We start from the raw sequence: 15,269 nt of genomic DNA on the forward strand, positions 1-15,269 counted from the left end.
GAATGACTTTCCCAAGGTCACATGAGTAGTAAGGAGCAGAAGTGGGATTAAATTCAATCCTCTCTCTACTATACATTTGCAGATGAGGAAAGTGAGATTCAGGATAAGGAACTTCCTTAAGGTCATATAGCTCTCAAGTGGTAGAGCTATTGCATAGGATGTATTAAGTGCCTAGTATGTGCCAGGCAAGGCAGTAAAGTGTAGTGGATAGGGAGCGAGCCTCTATTCCTAGTCTCAGAGCCAGGAAAACCTGGATCCGAGTGCTGCCTATGGCACATATGGCCTGTGTGACCTTGGACAAATAATTTAACTTCTTAGTGTTTTAGGAACCTCTCTAAGTTGCAGAGAAAGTGCCAACCTGCATTGGTAGAGGGGAGAGTTCCCCTACCCCTGAATTCATAGATGGAGATCCTTGTTCTAGGCCACTGGGGATACAAAAGGTGAAATAGCTTCTGTCCTCAAGGAGAAGACTTAGGTCTTCTAGCTCATCCTCCTTATAAAATAGACATCCTTTTCATAGCATCTTGTAGAGAGGAGAACCTACAGAAGTTTTTAATTCATCCCATTCATTGTCCTTTCATCCAATTAGAGCTATACCTTACATTACTACTTATGCAATGAGATTGTTCTGGGTAAGGATGTAAGGACTTGTATTTATTACAGGAAGCATGCTGGAGTATAAAGAGAGCTCTGGGTTTCAACATCAACTTAACAATTACTGAGTTCCTACTATGTGCGAAGCAATGTAAGGCTACCAGATGAAAATGAAAGAGGGGTATGTATATTTCTCTCTAAACTATAGTTCTAAACCTATGATCATAAGAACTTCAATACTCTAACTGAAGAATAAGGACATAATGTTAATACTTTCATTGATGTATGAGAATCTATAGGGCATCTCAAAAGTCTTACTATAGTTTTAAGCTTCCTATGCTAAACCTTAAACTATAAAAAATTAAAATTGCACTAAGCTTTTGAAGAGATCCTATATTTGAAATGTGTGTATATGCATACACGCATATATGTACAAACATACAGGTACACACACACATACATGCAAACACATACGTGTACATATATACAAATATACATGCACACACATGCAAGTATATGGTAGGTATACACATGTGCATATATAATGTGCATACATGACACACATGTGTAGAAATGTGTATGTATGTATGTGTATATGGAGAGAGAGAGAGAGAGAGAGAGAGAGAGAGAGAGAGGGGGGGGGAGAGAGAGTGAGTTCTGACCTGTATTAGTAATGGAAATATCTACATTTCAAAAATGAAACTGTCCTTCACTGAAGGAGCTTGTATTCCACTGGGTTTAATTGTTGCCTTTGAATTTTGATGGCTATGTGATTCAGGGGATGTCACTTTCCTACCCCACACCTCAGTTTTTTCACCTGTAAACTGGGAATACCAATCTCATCAGAGCTATATGAAGTCAGCAGCCTTACTACCTTTGATCAGAAAGTCTCCTCCTGAGGGCAATGACAGACTGCCTAACGTCTCTCAGTTGCATATTTTGGAAATTTGTCATATTACTAGAATGAATCTCATAACTACCAAAGAGGCAACATTTGCAGGGGTTGAACTTTTTGTACTCATCTTCCTTAAAACACAAAGCTAAAGCTGTCTCTGAAGACTTTAGCTGAGCAGAGTAAGCTCAGAGAGAAGGATAAACCGCACCCCTCTCCCCTTGTTTGCAGAGATAGAAGGCTTCTGTGATCTGTGATAAATGACAGGTATGCCAGAAACACAGTTCTATCAGAAATGTAAGAAGTTGGAGGTGATTTTGGAAACCAGCAGAGTGGAATTGGAGTGTGGTCCTTAGAGCCATCAATCAGGCTTGGAGGGGAGGTGCTTGAATTTTAAATGCAAAGTGGCCTTTGGAGAGTTCAGCTACCTAAAGAGGAAGACTAGAAGTGAAATTGGTTTAGTAATGGATAGCCTGAGATGGCCCGAGGGAACTGTAAAGGCTATAAATGGGCATCTCCCTGCCAGGATTCCAGCTAGCTGGGGCTCTTCAGGTCTGGGGAGAAAGAGGTGACTTGCCCTTTGGTGCTAAACGGGACCTGAGGTTCCTTTAGTAATTATGTTCAAAATGGGAGAGGAGTAATATAATGGAAAAGACAGAAGATAACAAGTTCAAATATCAGAGCCAGCATTTAACACCTGTTTAATCTAGGGCTAATCATGTCACTTCCCTGGACCTTAGTTTCCTCATTTGTAAAATGAGGGGGTTGGATTCAATGTCCTCTAACATCCTTTCTAGTTTTAAATCTATAATCCTATGAAGTGATCATTCACTTGCTCTGTGAGGTGTCTTTCACTTCTATGTAAATGATGCTATGGTTGCTTGGCAACCATGTTACATCCTCCAGCTCCCATTCCATACACACTTTCAAGTTGAATGTCACCATTTTGAACTGGCTCCTCAAATTTCTTATTAGCCATGTGACCCTGGGCAAGTAACTTAATCTCACTAAGCCTCAGTTTCCTCATTTGTAAAATGGGAATAATAATAGTACTTGCCTCCCAGGGCTATCGTGAGGATCAAATGAGATAATAATTGTAACCTTAAACAGCTAATAAGTGGCTGAGGGTAGACATTCAGCTTGAGGGGTGTGTATGGAATGGATTGCCAAGCAACAGTAGGATCATTTGCATAGAAATGAAAGTCACACGTAAGTGCTGGTTTGTTGTTATAATTATTATTTCACCATCGTCACTATTATTATTATCATTATCATCATCTGATTCAGATGTTCTTTGTAACCACATTTCACTTGGTCAAGGATAGTAAGTGGAAAGGTATGGGTGAGGTATTCCCATCTACTAAATTTTCCTTGGACCTCACACCCTAAATTCCTATGAGGAATAGCTTTGAATACCTCCTTGACTATGAAAGGTGTTTTCTTTGTCCCAGGACACAGGTACAATGAAACAACTCCAGCAGCATAATGAAAGAAATCAGGGGACTTGAAGCAGCATGGTGGTATGGGTTTTTAGAGCCATAGGGCCTGTATTCAAATCTCAGCTTTCTCCCTTCATGGCTGTGTGATCATGGGCAAATCACTCAACGTCTTTGGATGACAGGTCTGGACCAGATGACCTAAGAAGGTCCCTTTAGGTTCTAGGTCTATATCTTGTGATGTATGTATGTTCTACTCCCCTCTCCCAAATACACTAGTCTGGTAACCTCGTGGCAGTCATTCCATTGTTCTCAAACCTAGTACTATGAGAATAATAATAATCCTAATGACATCACGGGGTTGTCATAAAGAAAGGGCTTTTCAGGTGCCTAGTGCTAGGTAAACTATAGTTGTTATAATCAAAATTGATATTGATGCTTGTGGTGTGAGGCAAGGTGAACACATTTGGGTGTCACTGGGTATCTGTTGCTCCTTCCATGTTTGGTATATGGTGGACATAATGATGAGTATCATCAGCCCACCAAAGGGGAGGAATTATGAGATTTCTTCAGCTTTCCACATTCCTGGGTGATGTCATACGACACCCAATAGCTTAGTTCTCAGATTTTAACCACTCTTGGTTAACAGTTCGTACTTGATGCTGTCAGGTTTTTGGGGAGGAAGGTGGTAAAATAAACTTCTCCTCCTTCTCACAAAGTAAAGATAATTCTCAAATGGGTCCCCACTGAGAGAGTGCCTTCCTATCGCTGATAAATGGTAGAACTTCCTTTTTTTATTAAATTTTATTATTTATTTTTAAGTTTTGGAGGCAATGAAGGTTAGGTGACTTGCCCAGGGTCACACAGCTAGTAATTGTCAAGTATTTGAGGCTGGATTTGAATTCAGGTCCTCTTGACTCTTGGGCTGGTGCTCTACTTCGCCACCTAGCTGCCCCCCAGAACTTTCTTATTTCAATACCGTAGGCCTCAAGGAGGGATGAGCATTTCATGGAAGTCAGCTTTTCCTTTCAAACTGACTTCTTTCTCACAGTATTTCTATTGTGACTAGGCAGTCATTTTTACCTCCAAGGAGGAAGGGCACCATATTTGAGCAGGTGATCTAGTTTGTCTGGGAATAGCAGGGTTTTATCGAGCATTGACCTTGACCTGTTTCTGACTGCTCTCGCCTACCTGTTCTGGAGAGAGCACAAAGTTCCTCTTCCTTTCTCATTGTGGACAAGAATGGCAAACACTGGGCTGCATGTATAGTCCTTTCCCTTCCAGGTAGCTTTGAGGGAGTAGTGGCAGCCCAGCTTTGTGGCTGTGCTTCATACATATTCCTCTGACCCTAGAGTCATCATCCTCTTCATGGGAATAATTATATGTCTTCTATTCCTATGGTTATCATTAAGGCTTATATTTTTATTATATAGAAGCCATAAAGCCACATTGGCACAATAAATAGAGAGCTGGTCTTAGAGTCAGAAGTCCTGGGTTCAGGTTCTGCCTCTGACAAAACTGTCTGGGAGACCTGGCAACTCTCTAAGACTCTAAGTTGTGGAGAAGGTGCTGCCCTCCATTGGTAGAAGGCACTTCATCATCTAGGAGATTTTCACACCCATGAATTCACAGCTCCAGTCTCTCTAATCCTGCCTTTGACTGGCTACGTGACCTTGGACAAGTCACTTAATCTCTCAGTTCCCTAAGCAACTCTAAGTCTATAAAAGTCAGGGAAGACACTTATCTACTTTGGAAAGCGGAGTTTCATTGCTTAGAAATTCCTACCCTAATGAAACCACAGGTCTGAACAACAATTCAATAGAAGTCATTATTGTTAGATGCTTGCGCTGTTGAGCTAATGATTCCCCTGGTGAGCCATCTGTTTAATTTATACCAATTTGTTACATCCATGATTGAGCTCTGAGTAAAGAAAGCATACATTCTGATGATTCTCTTTAAATATCTCTCTCTCTGTAGATCATGTCTGACCATGCTGTTCTCCTATTTTATGAACTATAGTGGCTCTCTCTCCCTATATCTCCAACTTTGAGGACTGGGACTGTTTTTTGCCTCTTTTTGTATCTCCAGCACTTAGCACAGTGCCTGGCACATAGGAGATACTTAATAAATGTTTCTCAATTGATTGAAATATACTTCCATTTGCCATTAAAGATCTTCATAACCAGTCCCAAACTATCTTGAGCATTCTAATACATGATTTACTTTTATGTACTCAACAAGTTAACCAAATGGACATTCTTAGGGCTCTTCATACATAACATTACAACACCCATCTCTGTCTTTTTGCACAGACTGTCCCCCATGCCTCAAATGCATTCCTTCCTCATATCTACCTCTTAGAATCCCTTGCTTCATTCAAACTCATCTCAAGCAACACTTTCCACATTAAGCCTTTTCTGATTTCCCTTATCTACTAGTGCTTTTGTATATGTGTATTTGTATGTGATTATATAGATACATATTGTGTACCTGATAGAATGTAAGCTTCTTTTTCACTTTTATCTTTATAACTCTAGCACCTAGCATAGGGCTTGGCATATTCAGCTTTGTAGGTAGTTAGCTTTTGTAGATCAAAACGTTCTGGCACTCCAATAAATTTTAAGGGTGCGAAAGATTCAGCAACTGGGGAAAGTTGGGAGGAACGGTTCCCCTCTTTTAGCCAGGTTGGCAACATGATCCATTGAGCTACTAAGTGTGACACTCATTTTTTAGCCTTCTACACAATTCCCTAGTGTCATGAAATAGTGAATGCTGCTTTTAAGAAGAAAGCCTCATAGACATGTAATAGCTTACACAAGGGTAATATCTGTCTCCTTGTGCCAGACTAACATGATGGAGGAGAAAAAGGAAGAAAACTTTTATTGGTATACTCTTTGCAGTCCTAGAATTAAGAATTTTAGGGTACCTCATCTGGTTCAACTCTCTCATTTAAAAGTATAAGAGTGAAGTTTCATTATCATCCCACTCTACTTAAAAGTGATTACCCTTGTTAGGTAGGAACACTTCTTGATTCAATGAACCAATCAGAAATGAATGTGAACCAGGTCTATACACCTCTCTGAATCAATAAAAGCCATTATATAAGAGACTTAGTCATACACTGAGAAAGTTGTATAAAAAGGGTGAGATATCTCAAAACCAGATAGAGATTCTGAGGGTCTGGAAGTTGAAAGGAAGGAGCAGGGGTCATACAGAGCAGAGCTAAAGTAGCCCAGGGCGACTAGTAAAAAGTAAAGAAAGAAGGTAGGACTGAGGTGTGGCAGAGAACAAAAATATTGAAAAAATTGACTGGCTTAACTGGTGTCTTGAACTGACACCATTGGGATACCCAACTACTGAAGGACTAAGAAAAGTCTCAAGAAAAGGTCTGCTCTTGCCCCACCATCTCCTCCCCATGCCTGTCTATCCACAGACACTATTACAATACCCTGCTGGTGGGTCTGCCTGCTGCAAGCATCTTCCTACTCCAGTCCAGCCTCCATTCAACTGCCAAAGTGATTTTCCTAAACCAAGACCTGACCATGTCATCCTCCCTCCTCCCAGCTCAACGAACTCCAGTGACTTCCTTTCGCCTCCAGGATCATAAACAAAACCCTCTATTTGGTGTCCAAAATCCTTCATAACCTACCCCTTCCTCCCTTTCCAGACTTCTTCAACCTTACACCCCGCTCATGTAGTCTCCAATCCAGTGACACTCGCAGAGCTCCTGGCTGTTCCATGAATTGGGCACTTAATCTCACTTCTCTGAGTATTTTCTCTGATTGTCCTCCATGCCTGGAATGCTCTCTTCCTGATCTTTGCCTCCTAGCTTAGGGACCACCTTATCCAATTGCCCTGTTCGTCAGGTTAAGAAGCTGATTCCAGAGGACAGCAAAACCATTAAAAGAAGTAAAATGTAAGCTCCTTAAGGGCAGGACTTTTTCATTTACATCTTTGTACACCTTGCCCACAGAGCTTTTTTTTTCTTTTCTTTTTTTTGCTTATAATGGCCAATCAATCCCAGTACCCTATAATATGAGTGCCTTCCCTGTGTCAATGATCTTCAATAGATCTTGTCTGTTTCTTATTTGCATACAGTTGCTTGCATGTTGTGTCCCCCATGAGAATGTGAACTCCTTGAGAGGAGGGATTGCGTCTTGTCTCTCTTTGTATGCCCAGCATTTAGCATAATGCCTGGCACACAGTAAGAGCTTAATAAATATTTGTTGCCCAAATGACTGACAAGGAGGTCTTGTAGTGACACACAATAAATGCTTTATGAATTGAATATGGACAACAAAGAGATGATGTGTTCAATGATTTACTGAGACAAAATATCAAGAGAGGCATAAATCAGGAAGATATGTCTTTTCCAAAACTCTTCACCATCATCATGGGAAATGGCTTGCATTGAAATAGAATAGGATTTCCAAGAGATTTTAGGGTTGCCTAGATGTTCTCTTTGCAGAGGACATTGAGCTGATTATGCATTTTCCAGTTGTCTAGCAAAATCAATCAAGTTGAATGGGTTAGTTGAATCAATCTATAGATACACATTGGACAGTCATTGAATATAAGATTGAGTACAGGGTAGGCATTTTAGTAGACACTTACTTGATACGAGGTAGAGTTTAGGGAAAGGTGATGGCTGAGACTGAGAGGGAGATATCAATGCTGGAGCAAAGTCAACTGCAAAGAAAAAGAGTTCATTGGAAGAAGAACAACAACAAAGCTTGCTTTGGATTAGAAATGAATTCATAGGATTTCAATTGGATGAGACAGTTAACCACTTCTCTGAAGCTCGGTTTCTTTATCTCAAAAATAAGGGAATTGGACTAATGGGCCTTTATGGTCCCTTTAGCTTCGAAATCTCTGATTCTCTACTAAATGTCTCTTTGGGAGCTAGGTGATGTAGAGGATAGAGCACTGGACCTGAAGTCAGGAAGACATGAGTTCAAATCTGGCCTCAGACATTTTACTAACTGAGTGACTCTGGGCAAGTCACTTAACCTTGTTTGCCTCAGTTTCCTAATCCGTAAAATGAGCTGGAGAAGAAAATGGCAAACCACTCCACTATCTTTGCCAAGAGAACCCCAAATGGCATCACAAAGAGTTGGACATAACCAAAATGACTGAATAACATAAAATAATCTCTCCTGAGTCATCTGTTTTCCAGGCTAATCCTTAGTTCTTCCAATCGCGTCTTTAATGACATGGACTCAAGATCTATCACTCTGGTCATTCTCTGAATGTTTTCCAGGGTCATTCCTAAACGGTATGAAATTATGAAAAGGTGTATTGTAAATATATTGTGCCTAAAAAGAGGGAAGTGAGAGTTCTACTGCTTTCTGCCCTTGTCAGGCTACGTACAAACTGTTGTGACCCATTTGGGGATCTACGTTTTATGAAGAAATGGAGAAGCTGCCATATAACTAGAAGAGGGTGGTTAGGATAGTCACCATGATGTCATATTGAGGGATAATGAGCTGGGTGAAGAGAAGACTGTAGGGGAGTAGAACCATTGTCAGGCAGGCAGGCAATAAACATTTATTTGTTGTGGTTCAGGTGTTTGCAACTCTTTGTGACCCCTTTTGGGGTTTTCTTGGCAGAGACGCTAGAGTGATTCTGCCATTTCCTTCTCCAGCTCATTTTAAAGATGAGGAAACAGGATTAAGTGACTTGCCCAGGTTCACACAGCTAGTAAGTGTCTGAGACCAGTTTTGAACTCAGGAAGATGATACTTCCTCAATCTAGGCCTGGCACTGTGCCACATAGCTGCTCTATAAAAAAAGTTAAAGATGGAAGAGACCTGGGATAGTTTGATTTGTTGCTATTCGGTTGTTTTAGTCGTGTCCATCTCTTCACGATTCCATTAGGGTTTTGGTTTTTTGGGGTTTTTTTTGGGGGGAGGGGGCAAAGATAGTAAAGTGGTTTATGATTTCCTTCTCCAGCTCATTTTACAAATGAGGAAACTAAGGCAAACAGGGTTGCCCAGGGTCACACAGCTTGTGTTGTTTGTCCTTCGTTCTCGAAGAGGACCATGACATCAAGGAGATGATGACAGGACTTGCAATTGAATTTGTTTTCAGTGAGGGAGGGCTGTGCAAGGTCACCAGCCTCACTTTCTCCTTCAGAGCCACTGTGTTCAGTGGCCAGGCAGTCATCAGGACAACTGGAGATAGCTCAGGGTGCTAGCTAGTCAGTGTCTGAGGCCAGGTTTTATCTCACAAAGATGAATCTTCCCGACTCTAGGCCCAGCATTCTATCCGTTGTACCACCTAGCTGCTCTAAACATTTATTAAGCACCTACTGTGTGCCAGGTACTATGCTAAGTGTTTGGGGATTAAAATGTAAAAAGACAGTCTCTGTCCTCAAGGAGCTTACAGTCTATATGTTTGTCCTTGATAAAACTATGAAGATTTTTAATTCTTAACTGAGCAGTAAATTTTTTAAAATGGGTTTTATTGTTGGGTTTTTTTGTTTTCATATCACTTTTATTTCCAGATCTACTTAAAAAATATGGAATTTGCTTCACGAATTTGCATGTCATCCTTGCGCAAGGGCCATGCTAATCTTCTCTATATTGTTCCAATTTTAGTATATATGCTGCCAAAGCGAGCACTAAGCAGTAAATTTTAATTCAAGGAGGCAGTAAATGACTTCAAGAATCAAAGTATTATTATTAACTTAAGAAACTCCTGATTTTAACTGCATTAGAGAACCTTACTAATAAGAGGAAGGCTGTAAATAGAGGAATTTAGGGCAGCCATAGCTTCTCTGATATTCCTGTTACTTTGTTGTTTGACAACATAATACCTTCTCTGCTTGTGTTGGGATGTACATAAACCTACGTGTGAAATACTCTTTAGGAAGAAATCACTAAATTTCAGCTTCCCCATATACGTAGTAAAAGGCTCGTTCCTGAGTATAATTCATTGTGCTGTTAGATTATTTTGTTATCATTATTTAGAAGAGGGGCTAGATTTTGGTCTGCTTGGTCCCAGAGGGTAAACTTAGTAGCAATGTGTGGAAGATTCAGACAAGCAGGTTTTGGTTTAATGTATGGAAATATTTCCTAATCCTCTTCATAAGCAGAATGGGCCACCATGATGGCATTAGGCAAGGGGAAGTTAGATGTCATATGAGCCTTGAAAATGTTTGAACACTAGTCCATTTCAGGGCAACTGTTGCAAGTAGTAGGTAGATATGTATGTCAAACTGATGGATGATGGATTTTCTGGGACCCTATAGTGGGAGAAATCTGGAGCCAGTGATCCCATTTTTCTATTTTACCTTGCATCTTCAACCAAGGGAATCTCTAGTTTGCAGAGAGTTAATCTGTCTGCATCCATCCCTGCCTGGCTTGGAGATGGGAAATTTGCGATGAGAAATTGAACTTCCAGGTTGACTCTGCAGAGCTCCAGGAGACTGGAAGGGATGGATAACAGACATCAACCTGTAAGGGTAGCTTTGTTTGAAGGTTGGAGCTGGAAAGCCATTTGAAAGTTCCACCATATAATTTATATATCCATTGCTTCTCAGTTTTATAATGATTTTACTAATCTTATCCATTGCTTCTCAGTTTTATAATGATTTTACTAATCTAATGAAAATGATTTAACTATGAACTTGAGACTGAGATGATTTGTGAAGAATATGAAGGATCTAAAAGAAAATGACTCTGTGTTTCTCTCTGTGTGTGTGTGTGTGTGTGTGTGTGTGTGTGTGTGTGTATGTGTGAGTGATGGGGAAGAATGAGCTAATGAGAGATTCTAATGTGGTAATAATTTGGCCATAATAGAGTGACTAGGGTGGTGACGTATACAAGGGGAATGAACTTACCAGTGTGTGACTGTTTTGGTGCAGCCGCTTTGGTTGGTCCTGGAGTATCTGTCCCTGGAGTATCTGTTTCTTTGGTGAGACCAGAGAGAATTATGATTCAATGTCCTTAATCAATCGATCGCCAAGCATTTAAGTGCACACTCTGTCCCAGGCACTGTGCTATGCTAGGTGGTTAGAGCACCAAGACAAAATCAAAGAGTGTCTTCCTTCAAGGATCATGCAGTTAAATGGGGGAGAGACAGTATGCACATATTTATACTAAACAGAGTGGGGAAGATGTAGGCAACAGCAGCTGGGAAAACAAAGACAAGCTTCCTGCAGAAGGTGTATTTAAGCTAAGCTCTAAATGATTCATTCTAAATCACTAAAACATGTAGAGGTAAGAAATGAGTGCATTCCTTAGGAAATGGGGGACAACCAATGCAAAGGTAAAGAGACAGGAGATGGGAGTACCATGTGTAAACAGCAGCAAGAATTGTAGACTGAATGCATGCTGAGCTCCAAAAGAGGCCAATAGAAGGAGACTGGGTTTTAGGAACCTTGAGCTCACCTGTCTTATCAGTCCCTGAGTCAGACCTCAGCCTAGAAAGCCAAACTCTAGCGACGGACCAGTTCCTTTGCTCATCAAAGGAGGATGTTAATAGAGCATAAAGGCCTTGAAATGTGGCTCATTATAGCACTAACTTAGACACCCTTCCCAAAGACCATGGAGGTGCTAATTTCATGAAAGATGAGGCTATAGTCTGTGTATGGCAATTTGAGAGAAATGATTCTGCCCAGGGTACCTCTCTGAAACCTCTGCATTAATGAGCTCCCCTGCTACCTGCTCTGAATGCTCTGGCCCAGATGCAAGGGAACATTGGACAAATATCCTGACAACCCTTCCAGAGAGCATCCTAGAGGCCCAGCACGAGGCCCACAATCCATCAGCAGAGCAAGATCATGTTCGGCCTGAGCAACCTTCATTTGCCTCTGGAATGACTTCTAGGGCCCTGGAGTACAGCACGATTTATGTGATGCCTGATAATGATAGGGAAAGCATCAACAGAGTTATGGGCTAATGGGAGGCTTTTCTCTTTCCAAACAATTCTACAGTGTGTTCAATTTAGTGCAATTCTCCTCTTGCAGCTAGTGACACAATTTATGTGCTCCCAAGCTGCCAAGCTATTGCTTAGCCACTCTGCTGGAGAGGTTAGTCTTTTAGAAAAAAAACAAAAACCAGAAAAACAAAAACAGTCCCAATTCTTCTGCGAGAAGATTCATGAAATAGCAACTTTTAGCCAATGGCTGTTCAAGACAATCCAGTGAATTCATTCATTCTTGCCTCATGTCTATATGTCCCGTCTCCTCAGTGGGAAAGACATCATGACATGCATGGTGCTTTTTCGAGTCCTGGGTCTGGAGTCAGAAGACTTGGGTTTGAAATTCAGGTCTGAATCTGTGACCACTGGCAATTCCCTTCACCTTTTTGACCCTCATTTTTCTTGTCTACAAAATGAAGATAATAGTAATACTTATAACACCTGTTTCCCAGAGTGGTTGTGAGGATGAAACAAATTAATTCATAATGTGTTAATAAGAATTAGCTTTAAGATTTACAAAGCACTTTACAAATATTACCTGATTTGATCCTCACAGAAACCTGGGAGGAAGGTGCTATTGTTATCCCCATTCTACTGCTGAGGAAAGTGGGATAGGCAGAGGTTGACTGACTTATACAAGGTCACACAGCTAGTGAGTGTCTGAGGCAGGAATAGATTTCAGGTCTACCTTTTGTTAGCATCATCTCTAATGGCGATATATTACAGGCCTTTCCAATAAGATCAGAAGTATAGCAAAGATCTCCATTACCACCAGTGCTATTGAATATAGTACTAGAAATGCTAGCTACAGCAATAAAACAAGAAAAAGAAATTTAGGGAATAAGTCTAGGCCACGAGAAGACACGCTTATCACTTTTTGCAGATGATATGGTGGTTCACTTACAGGATCCTAAAGAGTTGACTAAAAACCAATTGAAACAATTAACAACTTCAACAAAGTTGTAGGATATTGAATAAACCCACATAAGCCAGAAGTATTTCTGTATATTAGTGACAAAATCCAATTGGAAGAGATGGAAAGAGAAATCCATATAAAATCAATAAAGAAAGTATAAACTACCTGGGAGTCAAGACACAGGAACTATGTGAACATAATCACAAAATAATCTTTACACAAATAAAGACAGACAAACAATGGGTGGAATATTTATTCCTCATGGGTAGGCTGAGCCAGACTGTGGAGGCAGAGGAATTTGTGTTTTTATCCTAAAGGAAAAGAGCCACCTAAGGATTCTGAGCAGGGCAGCAGTGTGGTGGATGGATAGAAACAGAGAGACATTAGAAGCAGGAAGTTCAATTAGGCGGTTTATTAAATATAATAAAATTGAATTATTTAATATTTTTGCCAGCATTGTCAGAGTCTTGGTTATACATGCGAATCACTGAGGCATATTCCTTTAAAATGAAAATTCAAATGGCAATCATTTGCATGACCATTCTGTGGGTAATTCAAGACATGTTTCTAGGTGTGGATAATTTAATGGGGAAGTTATTTGCTGTTCAAGATTGCCCACATCACATGAGCAATCTGCCACTAAAGCATTTCTCGTCAGTACAAGTGTGTTTCATCACATAAGCCTTAGAGAAGTTAATCCCCATAAAATCCACCAGTCTACCACTCAAATATATAATAATTAACCTTTGACTGTTTCATAAATCCCACTGAAAAGTCATAGACTGTTATGCTGAGTGAGAGTAAAACAAGTTAATAAAAGAGTCAAGCTGTAAAAATTTTAAAAGACAGGAGAGATTGATATGAATGGCCCTAGCTAAACTTGGTCTCCTAGGAAAAACCTTGAAGCAATAGTCTGGAGGTAGAATGAAAACATTGTCAGCCAATGGAAAACAATGACATCATCAGCATCCAATCTGATTGGCTGAGGGCTTGCCTAGGACTGGTATGCATGTTGCTTAGCTAGTATGCATGTTCCCTGCATTTACGCTATTTAGAAAACAGAAACAACTTCTGAGTACTAAAAAGATGGAATTTGGAATGTATCACAGATCCTTGCTGAGTGATCAAAACAAATTCTCCACCAGAGCTCTAGTCCTAAAACCCTCTTAGATGGGAGTAGGACTTTGGCTTCTGGAAGGATAAAAAAAAAATTACACTGCCCTTCCCTCCTACTTCCACTCTGCAAGTGGGGGTAGAATGGCATTCTAGGATCTTTGCCTAGGGCAGTGGGCTACAATGGAAAGAGTGCTGAATTTGGAATCACACAAACTCATGGAATCATAAAATCTTAGAGTGACAAGGGGCCTTGGAAGCCATCTTGTTCCAGTCCATAGTTGAACAGGAACATAGCCAATAAATAGTGGTCTGGTCTTTGGTTGAAGATCTCTAGTGAGGGAGAACCTCTCTACCTCCATTCTACTCTTCATAAAAGAAGTTTTAGAAGACTTTCCTGACACTAAGCCTAGCTCTACTCTGCATAGCTTCCACTCATTGCTCTGACCTTCTGGGGCCAAGCAGAATTAGTCTAATCCCTTTTTCTTTAAGTACTTAAAGATAATTAAGTATTCTCATCTTCAGGATGAATATCTCTACTTCTTTGAGCAGATCTTTAGATAATTACTGGCAAAGTTATAGTGGGTAACAATTAACCTCTCAGCCTCATTTTCTGCATCTGTAAAATGGGAATAATAATAATAACATAAATCTATGTCCCAGGGTTGTTTTGAGAATCAAATGAGGTAATATTGTAAAGTGCTTGAAATGCAGTAGGTACTTTTATTCCCTTCCCCTTCCCTCCAATCTTCCTACAGATCTTCCCTTTTCCCAACTCCTTTAAGGTTAACAGGCTGTGTCTTCCTTCCTCCAAATCCCCAAATGGGGTATTTCATTGACTGTGGAGAGGGGCTAGTGTATTCATGATCCATGGGTCTTTTCTACTCAAAAACCATCATCTCTATCATGATATTTGAGATTATTCATACAGATTTAGAACTGAAAGAGACCCTTGAGATAGTCTAGCTGAACACCTTTATCTTACAGATGGGGAAATTGAGGCCCATAGAAGTTGTCACTATCCTAAATTCATACAGGTAGTAACAGGTAGAATCAGAATTTGAACCCAAATCTAGTATTCTTCCTGCTGCACAATGTCTTGGTCAATCTGGCTATACTATCTGTCACTCCCCTTATTCTCTAGCCAAACAAGCCTTCTAATTGTCCTTTAATCTCATCTTAACTCTCTCCTACCTCCATGTATGTGTCTAGTCTGAGTCTCATGTCTAGAGTATGCTCCCTACTCCTTTCTATCTGTTGAAATGCTTTCCTTTTTTTCAAGACTGAAATACAGTGCCACTTCTTCCATGAAGGCTTCCCTGGTTGCCCCAGCTGATCATGTTCTTCCCCTCCTCAATTTTTCATAAAGCATGTAATTTGGCTCTCTCCTTTTT

The 15,269-nt window shown here is 40.3% G+C and overlaps 1 protein-coding gene and 1 non-coding gene across 2 annotated transcripts in view; both read right to left on the reverse strand.

Moving 5' to 3' along the window:
* HHLA1 (HHLA1 neighbor of OC90) overlaps nucleotides 1–15,269 on the reverse strand; it is a 58,552-nt gene that overhangs the window by 16,694 nt on the left and 26,589 nt on the right. The window lies entirely within an intron of this gene.
* LOC144457215 (U6 spliceosomal RNA) lies at nucleotides 9,438–9,544 on the reverse strand. The gene has a single exon (XR_013486541.1). It is a non-coding gene; the product is annotated as a U6 spliceosomal RNA (small nuclear RNA).

The sequence above is a fragment of the Phascolarctos cinereus genome, unplaced genomic scaffold, assembly GCF_003287225.1.
Source record: "Phascolarctos cinereus isolate Bilbo 61053 unplaced genomic scaffold, phaCin_HiC Scaffold_4;HRSCAF=312, whole genome shotgun sequence".
NCBI classification, from domain to species: domain Eukaryota; kingdom Metazoa; phylum Chordata; class Mammalia; order Diprotodontia; family Phascolarctidae; genus Phascolarctos; species Phascolarctos cinereus.